General features: G+C 38.6%; 1 long non-coding RNA gene across 1 annotated transcript; it reads left to right on the top strand.

The window, feature by feature from the left end:
• Positions 1–18,625: 18,625 nt before the first annotated feature.
• Positions 18,626–19,714, top strand: LOC124155141. The gene is made up of 2 exons (XR_006864157.1): positions 18,626–18,757; positions 19,293–19,714. It is a non-coding gene; the product is annotated as an uncharacterized LOC124155141 (long non-coding RNA).
• Positions 19,715–20,325: the final 611 nt, after the last annotated feature.

Genomic DNA, 20,325 nt, shown 5'->3' with positions numbered 1-20,325 from the left:
TTGTCTTTCCTTGAGACCTTATTCTGATCATAGTTGTGATAATCGTCGTCTCGTCAATAACAAGACGCATTGTCGTTTGAGGAAAGTTTTATTTTAAGCGTTAGCATTTAGTTGAGGTTCTTAAAAGTAAAACAAATAGCGGCTGCAATTGAGCCCGGGTTCCCTCATTGCTTAAACTCTTGCCTCATTATATGAATGAATCCCTTCTCCTAGGGGCCGAAAAACTAAATATCCAAAGATACATTTTACGCGGTGAGCATTTATACAGGAATATCGAATGGAGTATTTTTGGCATATTCCGATTGTAAGTTGTTGCGGCACTAGAAAAATATGGCGATTCAAAATTATACGCCCTCCCCTTTTTCGGAATTAAACCTCTTATTATGCAGTTTTGTGAATCGAAACTGCAAGCAAAATTTGCTTCGTAGGCCTCATGGGGAATCCTAATCCGTAGGCTAAAATATGTTATCGCGTTAGAATCTTGAGTTGTCCATTCATTAATTGTTATAAAACATTTGATTCTATGTATATTAAATATTGATTGCTTTTCGTACACAATTTAACAAACCAAAACCTATTTTTTTGTCTTTGATGACGAGTTATTCATTTAAATACAGATTTTCAACACTAATACAGGATTTATTATAATCTTGCAACATAAAGTAGGTTCGAAGATTTTCGCGGCGTTGATCAGATTATCTTTGCATTCTCTTCGGGTTTCCACCGCGTCCGTTGGCTTTTGTCGAAACTGTTCTCGCCAAAAGGCAACGGACGCGGTGGAAACCCGAAGAGAAGGCAGAGATCATGCAACATAAAGTTTTAAGTCCAAACTTCGAACTGTAACAGACCTATTGACGAGCCTTTCCGGAGATACTTCCTCTGAGTGGCTGAAATGTCACCTAGCAATGATTTTCCCGAGGTGTAATCCTCATTTTCCTCCATTGTTGGGGACTCATGTCCTGACGAGTAAAAACTAGTGATGTGTTTTTAGAAGGTTAAAAGACTTCCATCTGATGTAAAAAAAATTTCGACGGAGTCGACGTGAAAGTAGCCCTCCGGCGCGAGAATGTAGGAAAACAAAATTGTGCGATATATATAATTATATTACTTTTGCTAATCCAAGTAAATCTCACCGTATGAAAATTAATCACAAACAAGTTGATTTTGATCAATCAATTAGAAGATAAACGAAGGAGATTTGATTATTTCCAAAGCAGATTAAAAAGAACAGTGTGCTAATCCGTAATATGATCTCATGCATCCCAAAATGTTACATTCAATTTAATGTTACATAGATAGGTCAATCTACCTTTAAATGCAGTCAATTTCAATTGTGAACTTTCCACAATGAAATCAATTGCAATTTCAAATGGCTACAGCTTAAATACTTAAACTAAAATCCTTCAGAGAAAGATGAAAACGCGAGCTATTTCTCAGCTTTGCTCCCTTCCGCCATCACAGAGAATTCTAAAAATTGGTGCCGGTCATTTTTTGTGGGAGACCTTTCCAACAGGCTTGCAAACAAATTCCCCAAAAATAAATTCTATGTTTCTTTCTACAACCCTTGCACTCTCGATGAAGTTCTGTGTCGTGACAAAGAAAAAATAGAACCCATCCATCAATCCGGCATTTACAAAGTTAATTGTGAATCATGCAACTTGAGTTTCATTGGTCAAACAGGCAGAAGTTTTATTATCAGAATGAAAGAACATAGAAAGTGCAGGAAATTGGGATGAAACATCACTTCTCGCCAAACATTTGGTACAGACTTTTCATTCTTGTCATTTTCAACCATAATTTTCTTCACCCCTTCAGTAATGGCACAAGGCTTCATGTTTTAGAGAAATTTGAAATAGTACAAATTTATACAAATATTCTTATTAGATGTTCCCGTAGACATACCCCGTTAAGACGGTCTTAGGCACAGCTCCGCGGTGTCATAAAACGTCCGTTTTCGCAGTAAAACCCTGGGGGTGAGGGATCGGAGAGTACAGAAGGTATAACAGTCTCAGCTGGTATCTTTCTGGTAGGTCTTTTGTATGATTCCCGGGAAAACAAGTCACTTTTTCGAAGTGTGAACGCTTTTAAAGAAGCATAGTCTTCGATCGTATCCAGTGAAAACGAAATGAACTGCAATGAAACGTGAACTCACCTCGGCTAAAATACTTCCACTGTCTTCACCACAGACCATTTGAGAATCGGTGTCTTGAATAAAAGCATAAAAACGGTGAATGCTGTGCGTTAAAACCCATACAGTTTCAATAACATTACCACGTCGCGGCTAATCCAACTCCCGACGTGCGCATATTAAAGAAAGAACACCATGCCAATAGATTATGTGGTTTTTTATTCCGCAAGAATCCACCTACAACTTCACCTTCTACATACTTTGGAAGATTTTCAGAGAAAATTGAAGGCGGGCGTTTTCATGGAACGTTGCTCACGTTTAAGCCTGTGTATCTCAGAATCGGGTAGGATCTTTGTCAAATGAATTGCATATCCTTAAATTTCAATCAGTTTTGAGTATACCTGCGAAGATTTAAGTTTATAACTCAAAAAAAGTCATTTTGTAATTTTTTCCGGCTTTTTCCGATTTCCGCCCACTGTGCGATATCCCACGGTCAAATTTGCATCAAAATTTAATGCAACTAACGCGCACCCTGTCCCACCGTCAAAATTTCATCCAACTGGCTTTTGGTACTATCATTTGTACAAAACACCGTTTTGTCCAAATGGATAGGGCAGGTTCTAAATTTTCATCCAATAGGATGAAACCAACAATTCACAGGGCCCTTGACAAAAAGCATCGCCTTGCGCTGAAACAGAGGCCACATAGGTTAAGCCGGTGTCCCACAGTCAAACGGTGCAAATATTTTGATGCAACTGGACGGGGGTGTCCCACGATGCATATCATTTGGACGAAAAGGAAAAATACGATATTTATATAAACAAATTTGGAAGCTTATGGAAGTGAAGGATTCTGTCTTTTTTAGCAAGCGAAATTGTCTGAACAGGCCTCTTGAATATTGAAGAGGCGAAAAAAAGAAAACAGAGGAAATGCTGAGCTTGGCCTTGGCTGGAAAAGGGGGTATGAATGGTTGGAATAAGCATGCTAAACATGATGGAGAAGGAGTTGGTCGCCGATGTTCCCGTATATTATCGATAATAATTGACGATAAGTGAGGATATTTGCATGTCCCTTATCAGCAAGGTTGGGGGCAGAATGAAACGGCAGGATACAAACGTGACGCAGTTTATTCCCGTGGTGAATATATTATTAATAATTAGAAGGATATTGTGGTTGAGAAGATGTTATGATTAGTGCCGTAAACGTGCATTTAAATCACATTTTTCCTCTCCTAATCTAGCAGTTGCTAAAATAAGGCCCTTATCCTAAAATAATAGTGATAGAAACGGGCAGCTGTAGTGTTTCACAGGTATAATCGTCATTTCATATTAGTCATTTCTCCAGCTGCTCGCTCGCTCGGATTGCATGCCCGCCACAAAGATAACCTGTAGAATTCGGTCTCGATATCTTAAGTTAATCTTTTATTATTTCCAAAACTCCCCTCCTAGTATTGCGATTCTAAAGATAGCTTCCTTCTTATTAAAGATCAACTCATTATAACGGATTTCCTGGTTGAGAGTTTCCATCGCCTATCGAGACCAATTTTTGCTCATTTTTACTTTTAGGACCACACCAGTCGATGAAATAGACGATCACGAACGTATATATACATTTGAAATAATGTTTTGTGAACTCACTTCGCGGTATGGTGACATTATAAATTCAAAACTAAAACATTTAGTATTCAATACAGTATTAATGAAAAAAATCAACCGGTTTCGATATTTTCAGGTATTTATCTAGAGGTTTACGATAACGCTAATGACCTGAAAAGAAGGAAACCGGTTGGGTTTTTAATGCATACTGTGTGGAATACAACAAAGTTTGCAAATGAGCATTTTAATTAATAAAATATATATTATGGACACAAAAATAAACTTTGTTGTATTCCACACAGTATGCATTAAAAATCCAACCGGTTTCCTCCTTTTCAGGTCTTTAGCGTTAATTGTATTGTATTCGATCGCTTCTCAGAACGACTTCAATTGCGTTTTGGTGATATATTGAAGTAAATACGATAGGCTACATGCACTGCTAATGGGAAAATCTACTACCGGCTTCCCTTTCTTTCAATCCGAAGTGGCAAGAGACCCGTCACCCGAACACATGCCGGACCTTAGGGACGTGGGAAGTGGTCCTTAGTCGGGACCTTATGTTATCTTAACTTGGAGCACCACCCAACTTGAGTTTATTGCTTTCCTAGGGGCGGTCTGACTTGCAGTTGAAGCTACACTTGTTAATAGATGAGGTCTTTACCCTCCACCCGCCTCCTTTTGGACGGGTTGTATTGCAGGTCCGCCGCTATTTCATGGCATTGCATTTTCGCACAAAATCTAAACATTTCACATTCTCTTTACGGGTCCAACCCTACCCCTACAAGTTACCCGGGGGAATAGCCACATTTTCATGGCTCTTCTTTTTAACCCCGTCCAAATAGCGGTCAAAACATTTTGTTACCATTCAGTTTCTCCTTTTCTGCCGATGTGAACACATACCCATTACTAATTGAGAAGTCCTATTTTGGCCACAGTTTTTGTGTTTAACAGTGATCTCACACAGAAGTTATAGTGTTGTGATAACTAAAGAAATGTGATTCAGTGATTTATTAGTTCCTGACAACCACATACGAGTAGGCATACTATGTTTCATTTATTTCCGTTTCTAGTTTCCGTTTTTTTAAATTGGTCTGAGACGAGGCACAGCACTATTTTTCATATTTTCCCTTCTATTTTATATTTAAACTTTGTAGGAAGAAGACTGTTGTGTAGCTTTTTACAAATCTGTGTAATTATTGTTGACTGTCAAAAATTTCATGGACTTTTACGCGGCGAGAACTGCACGGAAAAATGCTGGAGAAAACAGAGAAAACCATAGTTGCTCGAAAAAGGAATTTGAATGTATATCTAGGGGGTTGTTTCAGATTACACGGAGATGAAAGGCAAAACTTGAGCTTATTAATTTTTTGAACATGAAATTTCTTTATTCCGACGAGAGAAGATGATGAGCTAGTTCACGATCAATCTCTTTTGTTTTTTAGAGGAATGGCAAATGGTTGGACAAAATTGTTGATTTCTCTGATGTATTTCGCAACCTTCCAAGCACCTCGGGTTCGTATTTTCCTAGTATTTTAATGGTGACATGGGGTCCCCTGGGATATTGTTCTAGTAGTCTTATTTTTTAACAGGTACTTCCGATATACAAGGGGGTAGGCCAAGTAACCAATTCACTGATGTTACTACGCGCTCCAAAATTAGGAAAACGAAGCTGCTTGAAGTCAATTAATTTGCAGGAGTAGAAGAAGAGTTAATCTTTCAATTCTCAACTAGTTTGAGATCTCTGTCTTGCGGATTTTTGATTGATCCGGTAAAATATAAGAAGTTCTGCTTAGATACAGCGGATAATTTTGTGAGACATTATGGATGGTTTTACATGCCACCCATGGAGCACGAAGTATTTCTACATGGTGCAGATGTTATCTAGTTGGCTCTTCTTCCTAATGGAGAACTGTCAGAGGAAGCCCAGGAATCTCGCCATAAAGATATTAGAAAATACCGCGAGCATTATGCGAGAAAAATATCTCGAATTCATACGAATGAGAATATTTTCCGGTGACTGATCCTGACATCGGACCCTTTTATTAGCACATGAGGAATTGACTGAACAAATGTCGGGGCCTTAAAGATCTTTCGCAGGAGGTTCGTGATCTCTTGGTCTTGCATGAGTCTCAAAATTCTGCGAGCGAATGCGAAGAGGAGAGGGATGGGTGGGATTGAGAAGAATCTGATGATGAATAATTATAATACATAATTCGTAAAGTTATAAATCATTAACCATGCTTATATGAGAATGAAAGAGTCACCTAAATACTATTTTGACATTTATTTAAAAATTACTTTTAGTCCATACAGAAGAACCTCTCGAAATCTGGAAATCGCACCTCTTTAACGTAAGTCAATGAACCCAAAAACCCTACTTTTAGCCTTTTTTGTTTATTGACTAATTTCAAAGATCATTAACTCATACTTTATAACTAATTATCATTTATTTTCATGTTTTATCATGATTTGGGTTCGTCTATGCAGTCAGCGTTACAATTGGCCAGTTAATAAGTTAAAGTTCCACGTATCGCCTAAAATAATATTTTTTCGTGAAAATAACTGCAGAAATGAAAATAGCATGCCAAAAAACGTGTAAAGAGCAATTTTCAAAGACATCCAACGAAAATCTGATTTTTGTCCAACTTTTTCGCGATCTGGGCCATTGTGCGCCGCCTGTCCTCCTATGCTCTATCAGGCCGATATAAACATCTTTTTCCCTTCCTTCGAAGCTTGGGGCTCGGGGGACTGCGTCAGGAAGAGGGGGAGCGGGAAGGGAAGGGGATAGGCGAGTTGACCTTGAAGCGCTCTCGCCTCTGGCTAGCTACTGTCGTGCCATCTTCCCGCTTTTTGAGAATTAAAACTGTCGATACGATTTCCCCCTATGCCGTGAGCCCTCTAGAATATACTTACTCTATGATATTACGAAGACCTTAGCTTCGAAAAAATACCAAGTTACACGAGAACAATAGAAACGTGTTTCGGGCCCTCCCTTTTCTCCCCCACTGACCTTTTTTTCCTACCAGCTTCGAAGTTCCCCATTTCTGTGGAGGTCAACCGCTGCATGAGTCATCTATTAGCACAAAAGGTGTCTAAGAATGACTTTCGTCAATTGATGTTACACCTTTATTGAATTGAAATATTAGTAATGTGCGCGTAATTTCAAAAAGAATAAGACCAAACACGATGTATTTCTGAGTTTATTTAAGTATTTTACGCAAAGAAATAAATGTCAAAATACGACGGAGACTTAGCATTCTGGCGAAACTCGATATGAGCAGCAGAGCTTCTCGGAAGTTGATGCGGTATTTTTTTCCGAAAGCATATATCAAGTTACAATTAATGAGTGGTGCTATAAATTTTTATTGTTACAGTCCCAGACAAAGGGATATTTTCTCAGAATATTTGGTTTCTCCCTGATAGCAATTACAATTCATCTTCTTATCTCGTGAGAACTCCCAAAGATAGACTGAAAATAATTGAAGAAAATCCGGTGGAATGGAGCTTGTATTTTGCAAAATGCCTCAGATTGTCAGCTAGCACTTGGCAGCAGAAGTGGGGGTAAAGCGATGTTAGTTGAATTAATGATATGCCCAATTGTTTACATAAAATTAAAATATATCATTAATCAGCTAAATTCCTGTTCGAATCATTTAAAGGAAATCAAAATTACTCCCCAAAATCTTGTGTTGCCTGCTGCATAGGCAACCGAGTCAAACATTCCAGCATTCATCATTTAGTATTCGAGGTATTCGAAATTCGAGGTATTCGAATATTCGAGCAATGATTTTATATTCGAATTCGAGAAATCTGCTATTCGACCCATCTCTAGTCAATTGCGATTGAAATTTTCCTCAATGATATGCACATTGTTGCAACGAATTTAATTGATTACACGATTACACAATTACAATTTTTCGAGTTAAAAACATAAATCGCAAAACAAAATTAACGTTTTATTTTTTCCTAGCCAATGGCAAAAAAAAAACTTTATTTTCTGCAATTTGATACCTGGCTTTCTTTTTAATTTATTTGAAAATCAATTTTGTAAAATTAAAACAATGCATGATATTTTGGTGTCAAATTACTTTTGACAATATATAAGAGTCAAATAAAATATGTAGATTAATGTGGACAAAAAAATGAAGACAAATTAAATTCGAAATCTCAGCAGCACTTTGATGTATTATATGTCAGCATCAACATCTCCGGTTGTACACCTAGGTCACTTCTCATGTGGATGTCTTCTCTGATTTTTTCAATGCCTCATTACCCTCCCAGTTGCGTTTCTCCGAGTAGTACACGATACTTATATTTTTATTCAGCCTTCGCTATGTATCTGCTGCTGTTGAGCCTGCCTCCAACATGCTGACTACTTTTCCCTCTTTCGCTTGCTGCCAAAGGTATCTTAAATCAAGATAGAAATTTCCGTGCAGGAATAGAAGGATCAATAACTTTGCTATTTCCACATAGTAATTTCTTGACACCGACCATGGTTTCGTTACAGAGTAACATTATCAAGGTGATATAAAGTATACGAAACCATGGTCGGTGTCAATAAATTACTATGTGGAAATAGCAAAGTTGTTGATCCTTCTATTCCTGCGATTATGGATTTCCACCAAGTTACGCCCGCTACGATTAATTATAGTAATATCCTTCTCGATCGAAAGAAAAACGCGTTCTGGCAATGTGCACGGCAGTCCTTCCGGAAAAGCTAAAACTTCTTCAAAACCAACTGCATTCAAATACGTGACCCATCGAATATTCTCGTTGATTGTCTTGTTTACCGTCAAGAAAAAGCTTACTATGGCCCGCAGTGATTTTTGTCGTTTCGTTGAGATAGGCGAAGGAAAATTCAGAGGAGCGTTCCCAATGTGCGCACATGATGCCGTCGAATGCGCCTCAATTCTACGGAGTTCATCGCCAGTCATGCTTTGGGTTGCGGGAGACTCAGTAGTCAGTCGCGTATTTGGACGACAAAGATATGAATTGGTTTGCCTTGTTTAAATTTCCCTCACTGATCAAAGAATAACAACCCACTGGAAAGGAAACCCACTATCCCGCGGAGCGATAGTGGCGGCACAAACTTTGTCGGGATATTTCCTCCCCCCCCCCCATAGTACATTTCATATTATATATCTGCAACGCAATGCTCGTTTTTTAAAGGTTTAAGGCTTTTGATAGTTTCTGACCCATAAAGACTTTGGTGACATAAGGGAACTAATATCGTAAAAGAATCACTTCTGTTCGTCTCAGATTCGTCTGAATTGTTGTATAGAATGATGACCCCAGAAAAAATGCGAATCATTGTCAGCATTAATTCTTGTGAATGTAAGGCCTCTTTGCACACTCACCGATTTTGAACGGTCGCTAATTTCACTGGTGAGGCGCCGTGTGTGCACACGCCAGATTTTGACCGCGGTCAAACGATACGAAACACGGGCTTGGCTGTTGATCCGGCGCCGGTGATCCGCAGTGGCAATGGCCGGCTGCTGACCGACTTTTTACCGGTGCCGATGCGTGGTCGGTCAGTGTGCAAGCTCCCATTCTGTCCCATGTTCACTATTGGAATGTAGACGGCTGTTTTACCGGCCGGTGTGTGTGTTAAAGGGTGTAGTTTCTTAGCTCATCCCTATCTTTAATGGAATGGATTTCCCTGCAAACTACAGCGTCGTCTGCAAATAATCGTAGCTTACTGTGTAATATTTTACCAATGTAGTTTATATAAAGAATGAATAGGAGTGGGCCTATGACACTACCCTGAGGGACGCCAGAAGTGACTCTAACCTCATTGGAGACTGCACCGTCTAACACTACCCTTTGGACGCGGTCGCTCAAAAGTTCTCTTATCCAGGAAATGACATTTTCATCTAGACCATAGACTGCAATGTGTTCTCAGTTCTCAGTTTGTATTCATTGACCACAATGAATACAAACTGACTACAATGTGTTCAAGGACTTTGCATGAGATGGACATTAAAGATATCGATCTGTAATTAGATGAAATGTTAAATGAATTTAAATACCTTGATGCCATAATCAGCTTAAACAATAGTGAATAATATGATTTACAAAACAGAATAAATTCAGACAATAGAAGTAAATATGCCCTGAACAAACTGCAAACATCATAAATTTTATCCATTAGAACCAAGCTTATAATTTATAAAACCATAATAAGACATACCCTTCAATATGTAGCTGAATCATGAGTTATCGGCAAAAGAACGGAAAAGAAATTAACTGTCTTTGAAAATAAAGTGTTATGGAATGTTTTTGGACCAACAAGAGAGATGGAAGCTGGAGAAGAAAACACACAAAGGAAATCAGGGACCTTTTAGACTCGCAAGACGTAGTAGCTGAAGCTAAGAGCCGCAGATTGCGATGGGCAGGGCACATAATACGAAGGGAGCAAATGGCCCTAGAGAAACAAGTCTGGGCAGAAAACCCTGATGGGAGAAGTCCTCCAGGAAGACCGAGAAAAAGATGGACGGATGAGGTGTTGATTGATATGGGAAAATGGGAGTCAGGGAGGCGGATGCAGAAGTTAGAAAGAGTTGGAGGCAAGGCTAAACACCATTTAGAGTATTAATGGCCGTTGGGGTGAGTGAGTGGTATTTATTTATGAATATGCTATGCTTTGAAAATAAAGTGTTATGGAATGTTTTTGGACCAACAAGAGAGATGGAAGCTGGAGAAGAATACCTGATGATGCTGAAAAGCGAAACCGATAGTATTAATAAATGTAAAATTATGGAAATTGCTCCTCCTTTTTCATTTTTCATTATGTCACGTTTCCACTCCATCTCGCCTGAAACCTCAGACGATATGCTATACTATATAAAATGCATAAATTCTTATTAAAATTATTTTCTTTTCATTTTATCTATTAAGTTTGTGAATCATCTGGACGCATTGAAATTGTACTGAAGTGATTTTCTGGGACTTAGGTAAATTGTAAAATGCGAGAAATGAGTGTGGAAGTCCTGGTTGCCCACCATTAAAAGGATTTACTGATTAGCCTCATATTGCTGTTACTATTTCCCGAGTGAAAATACAATTAAATATATTTTTTTACTTAACAGCTTTTATTAGCTAGACTGAAGTATTTTCTAAAAATATAATAAGTCGAGACAACACCGAGAATAAATGCTTTGTCATCCAGCGCCAAATTTTCCAGGCTTTTGCGAAGTTATTTGGGAGTTACTTTGGATATTACTATTGGTATAATTTCGGCTTTATTCATAAATCTTTAAAATCATTAAAATCTCTGCTTCCAAGTCCTGATATTAACTGTTTTTTACCGAAGTCTTTTCCATGTTATCTATTCAATTATGTATTTTATTAACAAGTGTGATACTTAATATATTGTATTCATTTGTTGGTAATCGTAGTCCTGTCAAGTAGTTTGAAATTTGTATTCTCTATAAAGGGCTCAGGTTTACAGTTGTAATATCGGTGGAGAATTTCTAACCACCAGTCGCAGCTGCTTGCCAACTTTTGACGAATTATTTTTGCCACCAAGTTGTGTCTGCGTAAATAATCATTGCTGATCACCAGCTCACATCCTCATAGAGCATGCTGAATGCTTTCTGCACATGAAGATGACACTTACTCATGCCATTTACGATTTTTATGCCCTGTAAGATGCATTCGCTACATTATAATGTTTTTATTTCCTAGTCTCGGATAGCTATCATGAATCCTTCTTTCTCCGCAAAAAGATCAGCAAATATTGGCCATTAGCTTGACGTATTTTAGTCAATATTATGGAGGCTAAGGTCATGGAGTTTTATTTTATTATTACGAGTTACATCCACGGTAAAACCCGCCAAAGGCTTGCGCCTCTTTAAGAATGACTGTGGTTTGGGTGTTGCATTTTTCTCATGAGGGCCACCACGTTTCAACGGCTATGTGTTCACATAATAAGAGCCATCGATAATGGTTGGAAGCGCCATAAGATACCTAAGTGGTGATATCGATAATTATTTTCATGGGATTTCAATTTTTTTTTTCAAAGTTATATTCGATGTATCCTCTTAGTCTAGCCTAATGCTCTATGAATTAATGGATTAATTTATTGCATATAATTACGAAAATAAAATTATAAATGAACAATCAGATACCGAAAGGAATATTTAAAATATTTCATTGTTTCAAAATTAATTGTTTGGTTCTGTATTGTCGTGTTTTTCTCTAGTTATTGTTGCTAGGTTTATTTGCTATATAGTCCACGTCGCAGTTGTGACGACAAATAAAATTGTTATCCCCAACTGAATAAATCTGGATCACCTCCCCTTGCATGCTGTGCCTACATATTTCTCCGCCCTTCAAACGAACACTTTCAGTCGCGGAGCGTGTCAAGGTTGACTCCCGCACTTATTTAATTCTATTTATTTTATCGCTCGTTTCGAAAGAGACGACACAATCAGTGTTGGACGGAGCTGAAGAATCCAGGATACAGCCTTCGCCTTCTTTCCGCCGATTATTATTTCAAACGGTTACTTAATAGACCTCTTGCTCGCGTCGTCTTTGAACTTGTTTGCTTAATGAACACCTGGCTTCTTTTCTCTTTGCCTGGCAGCCTTCTGCGTTGCGATCCTTTATAAGGAGATGGAGTTACATTGCGATATCTCTGAGTATTCAGGGCCGTTTATAGTGTTAAGGTGAGCATCTGAAAAAAGAATGTTTCATTGTTCAACGGGATGCTTTTGTTTTCTTAATGTATTCAGTGACTTCATTTTGTGTAATGAATTCACTCAATGGTAGTTCCTTCACCTAAGATGGCATTACATGTCATCGTGTTATTATCGTGTGAACTTAATATTTCATGAGATTTGCCGTCAGCGGATAAAGTTCTTTTTGCCGAGAGATGAGGAATTCTTTCACCAAGGATGTCTCCTATAGCGGAAGCCAGCATCAGTGCTTATTTCATCAAGTTCGCTGACAATTTTTAAAAGCATGAAAGGCCCTAGAATCTCACGCTAAATTCTCCGCATGGGTATTGCCATCTTTTTAGTAAACGAGACTTAAGACTGTTATTTCTTGAGCAAATGTTAATGACATTTAAATCGACTCGGTAGACTCCTTCGCTGGACCACACTGGTGAACCAACAGGGGCGATGAAATAAGAGATATATTTTTTGGAAGCGAGGCGTGTGTTCTCTTTTTTACCGCGATAAATTTCGAAACTTTGATAAATCCCACATATAACTCAGGGAGTCAACTCTATAAAATCTACTAAAAAAGCACTAGTACGAAATACCATACGAAATGATCCGACGATCCCGGAGCCGAATTAATTCTTCCAATATTTGTTGATAAAATCCAATCTAAATAGATACAATAATATTGTAAGATAAAATAATGCGCAATGCGTATTTGGCCCTTTTCCGCATTATTCCTTTTTTAAGGCCGGTGCAGCATTGTTGTGTTGTTTTGGTCGTGAAGTTCTCCCATAGTCGAAAACCACGATGTCACTTCCGGGAACGGGGAGTAGGCCGAGCAGGGTTATTCCACTAATCCATTGGCCATAATTCGAAATCGACTGCAACTACGGCCTTGGGACATACGTATGCATGATGATTCGAGGGATTCTCCTCTGAGCAGATCTTGGTGTCCTTGGGGCTGTCAAATCTCCGTTGATTAAAATTCCTACTCGTAGTATCGACAATACTCAATAATTAACTAGATACACTCGTATTTGACATCAGTTTGATTGCCCTAGAGCATGAGAAATAATTGCAATGCAATAGATCATCAACAACATAGTTAAAAGCGCAAACGCATTCCTTCCAGTGGGTTTGCGAAACACAATTAGTTCTGTGGACCACGTGGAAATAAGATGATAGGGGAGTACTTTCACTCTAATCATACGACGACTATTTATAATTATACCCTTATGATCGAAATAGATTTTTTTTTAATTTTTTAATCAGGCTCACTCGTGATTTTTTTAGGGGCAGAATGGGTGCTTAATAAAACTATGCAATCATTTCAGTTTATTAATATTTAGCAGCGTCACCCGCTGTCTCTGGAACTTTATGCAGACGTTTAGGTATTGACGCAACTAATTTCTCCCGTGCATGAGGCCGAAATGCATTCCTCAAGTGGTGGTCATGCGCTCCAATGCAATCTTCATTGTTGTGGCGCCCATTCCTTTGTCATAACTCCCCCTGCAGTCCAGGAAATAAAGCTCAAAAAGGTGCAAAACCTTGGAATTTTTCAAACTGAATAGATTTTTATAAAAATTAGTGATTAGGCTAATCTTAACTTCCACTTCAAAATCTATATCATTCCGATGGGCAATTTTTAATTTTCAGGGGTGAAAACTGCCCCTGAGAGCCAAAACTGAGAAAACTAAATTTAAAGCTTAAAAGGGTAAAATTTGGTTTGCATTATTTGAATTATGATTTTTTTATGCTGTGGGACATAATTTCATAATATTTCAACTCGTATAAACCAATCTTTATTACGGTATGATGTAAGAATAATATTACACCCGAAAAAATTATTTATTCGTTGCAGTTAAATTAAAGAATTTTGTTGCTTAAAATATGTACCAAGTTCATTTTGAAAGTTTTCAACCCTTAAAAAGCTTTTTTAAACTTTTCAACCCCACACCACATAACATTTCAACGCTAATAAACTAATTTAACAGGTAAAATTAGGAAAAAAAAGTAGCTACTTACCACCTTTTTAACACAATGATACGCTAAATATTCACATAAATAGGTAAAAGTAAAACTTATTCAAACACTGACAAAAATATTTTTTTCAATCATCTTCATTACACAATCATTGTCGTCGTCGACGCCATCCTCGTCTGCTCCTAACACTGCTGCTTTGCGGTTAAAATCATCAACAGACCACTAATTCCTTTGAACCGTTTCCATTTTGAGAAGAGGTGACATTTAAAGGGCTATATAAGCTGGTGCCCGCTCGTACATACAAGATTTAAACGCCCATATCTCACCAAATATCTATTGTGCATAAAATTTACACAAAGGAATATTTGAAATTATAAAAGCTACAATTTTTACTCTAGCATTTTTCGTATCTCTAGAATTTTTAGTTATTTTGAATAAAAGGGTTTTTTATTACAAAACTGTAGAAAATCGATTTTAATTTTTAGCTCCAATTTTTTCAATATTAAGCATTTTGAATTGAGCAAACTTCTCGAATCCATTGATAATAAAGATAACTGCTTGATGAAATTCACCAATTTTATTTAGGGTGGTAATAATGGGGTTGTTTTCATTGATTTTGTTGCACAGAAAAGTAAGGACTGACCTTATTTGCATCATAACTCGCTCAAATCAAATGCGAAAGAATCTTTTTATGTTTGTTAAGAAAGGTATTTTTAATACCTACTAAAAATGGTCCTATAATTGAATTGCAAGCAAAACAAACAGCTTCATTTCCAGTACTATTAAGTGGGTGTGGGTCGGGTGAATGAGCCTGCTATGGCGATATTCTTACGTTGCCAGTGGTGAAAGGAGAAGGCGAGGCCATAAGATTTCCATATCGAAACATTTCGGAATAATTACAAAAAAAATTATTTAATGTTGAAGAAATGGATGATATGGATTGGTTCATAAATGTATTATTATTTATGGTCGTCTAATTAAGTGGGGTAAAACGAGGGAGAAGTGGATTCCGATGACATGGGAGCCCCAATTTTAAGATCGGAATTTGATGCGGCTGTAAGAGACCTCAGGATAAATAAAGCGTCTGGCATTGATGACATTCCTGCAGAACTAATTGAAAATTCAGGAGAGAAGACGTTGACAGCTATACAAAATCATTAGTGAAATGTATACGACAGGTGAGATACCAAAGGATTTCGAGAGGAACATTATAATCCCTAGGTATCCCTAAGAAGAAAAGAGCGGAGAACTGCGAAGATTTTAGGACCATTAGCCTTACTACACATGCGTCAAAGATACTGACAAGGATCATCTATAGAAGAATAGAACGAAAACCAGAAGAGTACTTGGATGAGGACCAATTTGGATTCAGAAAAAACAGAGGCACAAGGGAAGCAATATTGGCCCTTAGACTGCTCATAGAGAAGAGAATGGAAAAGAACAAGCCAACGTTCGTTGCGTTTGTGGACTTAGAGAAAGTATTTGACAACGCGGATTGGAGCACAATGCTTGGAATCCTAAAGGAAATTGGGGTTCTTTATTGTTACAGAAGAATCATCCACAGTTTATACAAAAACCAAGTAGCCGTGATAAAATCAGGGCCCAGCTGTGAAGAAGCAAGAATTAAGAAAGAAGTGCGACAAGGCTGTACATTGTCACCCGTAATTTTCAACGTTTACATTGAAAAAGCCAATAATGAAGTCAAAGAAAAGGAATTGGGAGTGATTATCCATGGAGAAAAAAATTAGCATGCTTAGATTTGCCGATGACATAGCCGTTATAGCAGAAACAGAGAAGGCTTTGAAAGATATTCTGGTTAATATGGGTAGGGTAATGAGTAGATATCAACTGAAAATAAGCACGAAGAAAACCAAGATCTTAGTATGCAGCAGAAGAGAAGAAGACAAGACCAACATTAAAATAGGGAGGCAAAAATTGATAGAGGTGGATGAATTCTGTTATTTGGGAAGCAAGATAACTAGTGACGGGAGAAGTAAGAAAGAAATTATCAGCAGAATAGCCCAGGCGAAGAGAGCATTCCACCAAAAGAGAGACTTGCTTACAGCGGGAAACTTAAATATGGAAGTAAAAAAACAATTTATAAGAACCTACATCTGGAGTATGCTCCTATACGGAAGTGAGGCATGGACAATGACCGCAGCGGAGAAAGCAAGGATAGAGGCCTTTGAAATGTGGTGCTACAGAAGAATGATGAAAATCAAATGGATGGACCGAGTTAGTAACGAGGAAGTCCTAAGAAGGGTAGGAGAGAAGAGAAGCCTCATGAAAACCTTAATAAGAAGACGGAACAACCTTATAGGCCACATCTTGAGACATGATGGTCTGATGAAGACAATCGTCGAAGGACAGGTGGAAGGCAAGAATGGAAAAGGAAGACCCCGAACAAAATATAGGTAACAAGTAAAGAGAGATGTGAAAGAGAAGAAATACGTAGGTGTGAAAAGATTAGCTGATACGAGAACTGAGTGGAGAGCTTCGTCAAACCAGTCCTAGGGTTGTTGACCAGTGATGATGATGATGATGATGAAAGAGTTTATACGCCAATATATTTCCATCTGATCCTTAGTGATGATTTTGGCTCGCACCAACGCTGGAAGGAAAGTGTTGGCACTTTTCACGTAACTTCCAACATTTTTTCGTGCCCAAGTACTAAAAATTTGAATTCTATGATTATCGATTGAGCTACTATAACTTCTCATGCTTTAGGGCTTTCAAAATGATTTCAACTACGAGTGTACCTTGTTATATCTTGAGTATTGTCGATACTATGAGTAGGAATTTTTCTCAACGATCATATGGCAGTAATTAGTCGCCCGGACACGAATATACAACCTCTGCCATTTCCTCTGCTTATTTCCTCTCAGCGAATGAGTCTGTACAGAAATAAATACGTTACGTAGATAGAGCCATAATTTTAATTATTTTAGTCGTTTAAAAGTCGGTATTAATATTTTATTGAGCTTACTGCATCTATTATGCTGATATTAAAAATGATCTTTCAAAAATTAAGAAAAAGTTTCACTACTTCGAATTCGAACCTTCCCGCAACGTCATTGCAACAGCCACGCTTGGAATAAACCTGCTCAGTTACGGAGACACGCCCTCGTGTGATAAGTGAACGCTGAGCTGAAATATGAATCTAAAGAGTGGAAAAACCTCGCCCGAAAGAAAACACTCCGTGTGCGTGGACGTGAGTTTCCTCAGTGCATTCCATTCGCTAGGGCTTTTGCCCCTGCACTCTGACTCTTGTCAGTCTCGCTAGCCCGATCGCCTCCACGTCCGCCTTCGTCTGCACTTGGAGGCGGACAGGTGCAGATTGCTTCATGTGCCATCCCTCCAAATCTTTAACGATCCGATCATATCAAAAAAGTGGGGCTCGAAGGTGTGTAGATGTTATTAGAAACGATGGTGCACACATGCGTAGTTCATTCATGGTATACCAGGGGGCTATACTTCGATTGTAATTTGGTTCTTAGACCGTTTCGTGAAAGCTTGCGGCTGCAGTTGATGTTGGTGTCCTCCGGAGGACTTCTGTTGCATCGATGTGTGCCACGAGAAGAGCTTGACATGGTCGATTGGAGCGAGATAATAAGGGGGCATAGGGACAAGGGGTTGCGGTCTGTCTGCAGCTGGTAACTTTAGGAGGGGACCTTGGGTTCGGACAAAAATTCCGCCATTTGCAAGCGAATTGTGGGCGCCATTTTCTGAAAACATTCCTTCACTTAGAGATAGAACGTCTTTGGCGGTGGCTTGGTTTTCAATTGGCGCTAAAGTCGAGAGCAGGGGTTGGTCTTCGCCCAGCTGACACCCATGGCAACGGGAGTCCAGCAACGGAGGAGATGTAACCACGGTCCATAGTAGAGATCCCTCCAAATCTTTAACGACCCGATCATAGCAATAAGTAGGTACTCCATGGGCTCCACTAGGTGGCAGTGGAAGTCCGTATATGAACCCGGTCCCCGCGCATTAATTCGCACTCCAATTTTAAGCACTGGTGGCGCCAGGATCGGTAGGTTTCAATGCATTTGAATTCCCTTCATTTTTTGCCGTAGTTCCGCGGCTAGGGTTTTGTCAAACGCATTCGGATAGTGCGACCCCCTTCACTACACATTTAGCCGAAACTCACCCGTCAGATGCACTGCGACTCATATTCAGTTCAACAGTTTTTGATTCTGCCTTGGGCTATTCGTGCCGGGCAACAACCCCTCCATTCCTTAGCAGTTCTCCACCCTCCAAAAGCTATAAGAAAGAAGCCGCGCACCGCTTTGGGGCTTTCGCCTCAGTTCTACTTCTGCTGTTGTGAAGTGTGGGTCTCTCAGTTGTTCGATTGCTGGTGAGAGATGGGTTGCTGAAGAGTTGAGGTAAATATGTCTTTCGCTCGTACTTATTATCCCATACTAATACTGCATAATCAATCATATTTTTTACGCGTTAGGTACAGAATCACAGTATACACTTGGGCAATATAGTCCAAGTTAATGTAGTTTATGCAACACGTATTTGTGGGGTTTGACTCTCTATATCGTGCAGCAAGGACTGGTTACGCGATACATTACTACGAGGCAATTTATTAAAGAGTGCATGAGCCGAAATTTTGCGTGAAAATTCATCTCCAAACCACCCATTTTCACGTATGTATATTGAGAATATTGAACATATTCTGACTTGGCTCACCAATTCACACAGGCTTCCTAACATTTAAACCATTCAGAAATATACATTAAATTATAATAGCGAATATATCATGGAACAGGTTTTAAATAATGGCTTAAATTTGTATACATGACATGCATTTCCGCTGTTAAAATTCCTTCTTTTCATACTAATGGTTGTATAGTGTCATCGGTGCTATTTATTTTTTGGGCTATAGCTTTAGTGTCATTTCCTGTTTTCCAGATTTTACGAGAAAGGAGTGAATAATTCAATTATTCAACCGACTGGATGGAAGTACAGGATTAAGAACATTTTTCCTTTGCTCCCTTTCAAGCCGTCAGCTTCACGCAGTGTCAGTCACACTGCCACCAGAATGCGTGTCTCAAATATGCAACGTGAATATTTCTCCTGTGTCACCCAATGGCGGGAGCGAGTGGTCATCTATCCGAATCCGGAATCGCCGATCGACAGCTGAGCTCTGCCTCCGGTGAACATGTCATCGAATGAAAGGTTCTTCTCCCTTTGCACTCAATGTGAAGCTTAAAAATTTTGACTGACTTTTATTTGAAATCAAACTAGATGTTGCACCCACTTCTTCTGACGGAAATGTGAACTCGTTTACACTAAACGGCCTGTTTTTGAAAGTATAAAATTTTCTGTGACAATTGTTTTTAGTGTTTGATTTTGAGCTATCACGGGATAGAATTGAAGAAAAAAAACAATTCTAGCATCAGTTCAATAGGTATAAAATGCAATGTTTGCCCTCGCAATTCTTTGTGAAAAAACAGTAACAGTTATAAGTCCCACTTTGGTTAGCACATAACTCGCACTCCAAGACACTTGCATCGAGTTCTAACCGTTAAGAATGACGACGCAGAAGTGCTGAATATTTTGGAGTGTAAAGGAATGTACTAAAGTTTGCAAAGATCATTATATATTCCATTAAATAGGTTGAGCCTGAAACAATTCTTCATAATTTCACAAATGGGTATACGAGATATACTTGGTATTGACACCAAATCTGACTGTTGTATTTTTTTTTAAATTCAGTCCCGCGATATCACAAAATTGATCACTAAAGCCAGGTTTAACAGAAAATATACGCTTTTAAATGACGCTGTCTCATGTAAAAGAATTAACATAATCTAATATCACAGGCATCTATTGTTGTCATAAGGGGAAAGAATGACAGCCATCTGAAGCCGAAGAAAATCATCTTCCTATCCCTATTATCGGTCAAATCTAACAAAACCCGGTCTAACGGCCGACCGACATC

This window comes from Ischnura elegans, chromosome 3 (genome assembly GCF_921293095.1).
Source record: "Ischnura elegans chromosome 3, ioIscEleg1.1, whole genome shotgun sequence".
NCBI lineage: Eukaryota > Metazoa > Arthropoda > Insecta > Odonata > Coenagrionidae > Ischnura > Ischnura elegans.
The sequence above is the reverse complement of the archived record's forward strand: the minus strand, read 5'-3'. Positions and strand labels throughout refer to the sequence as shown.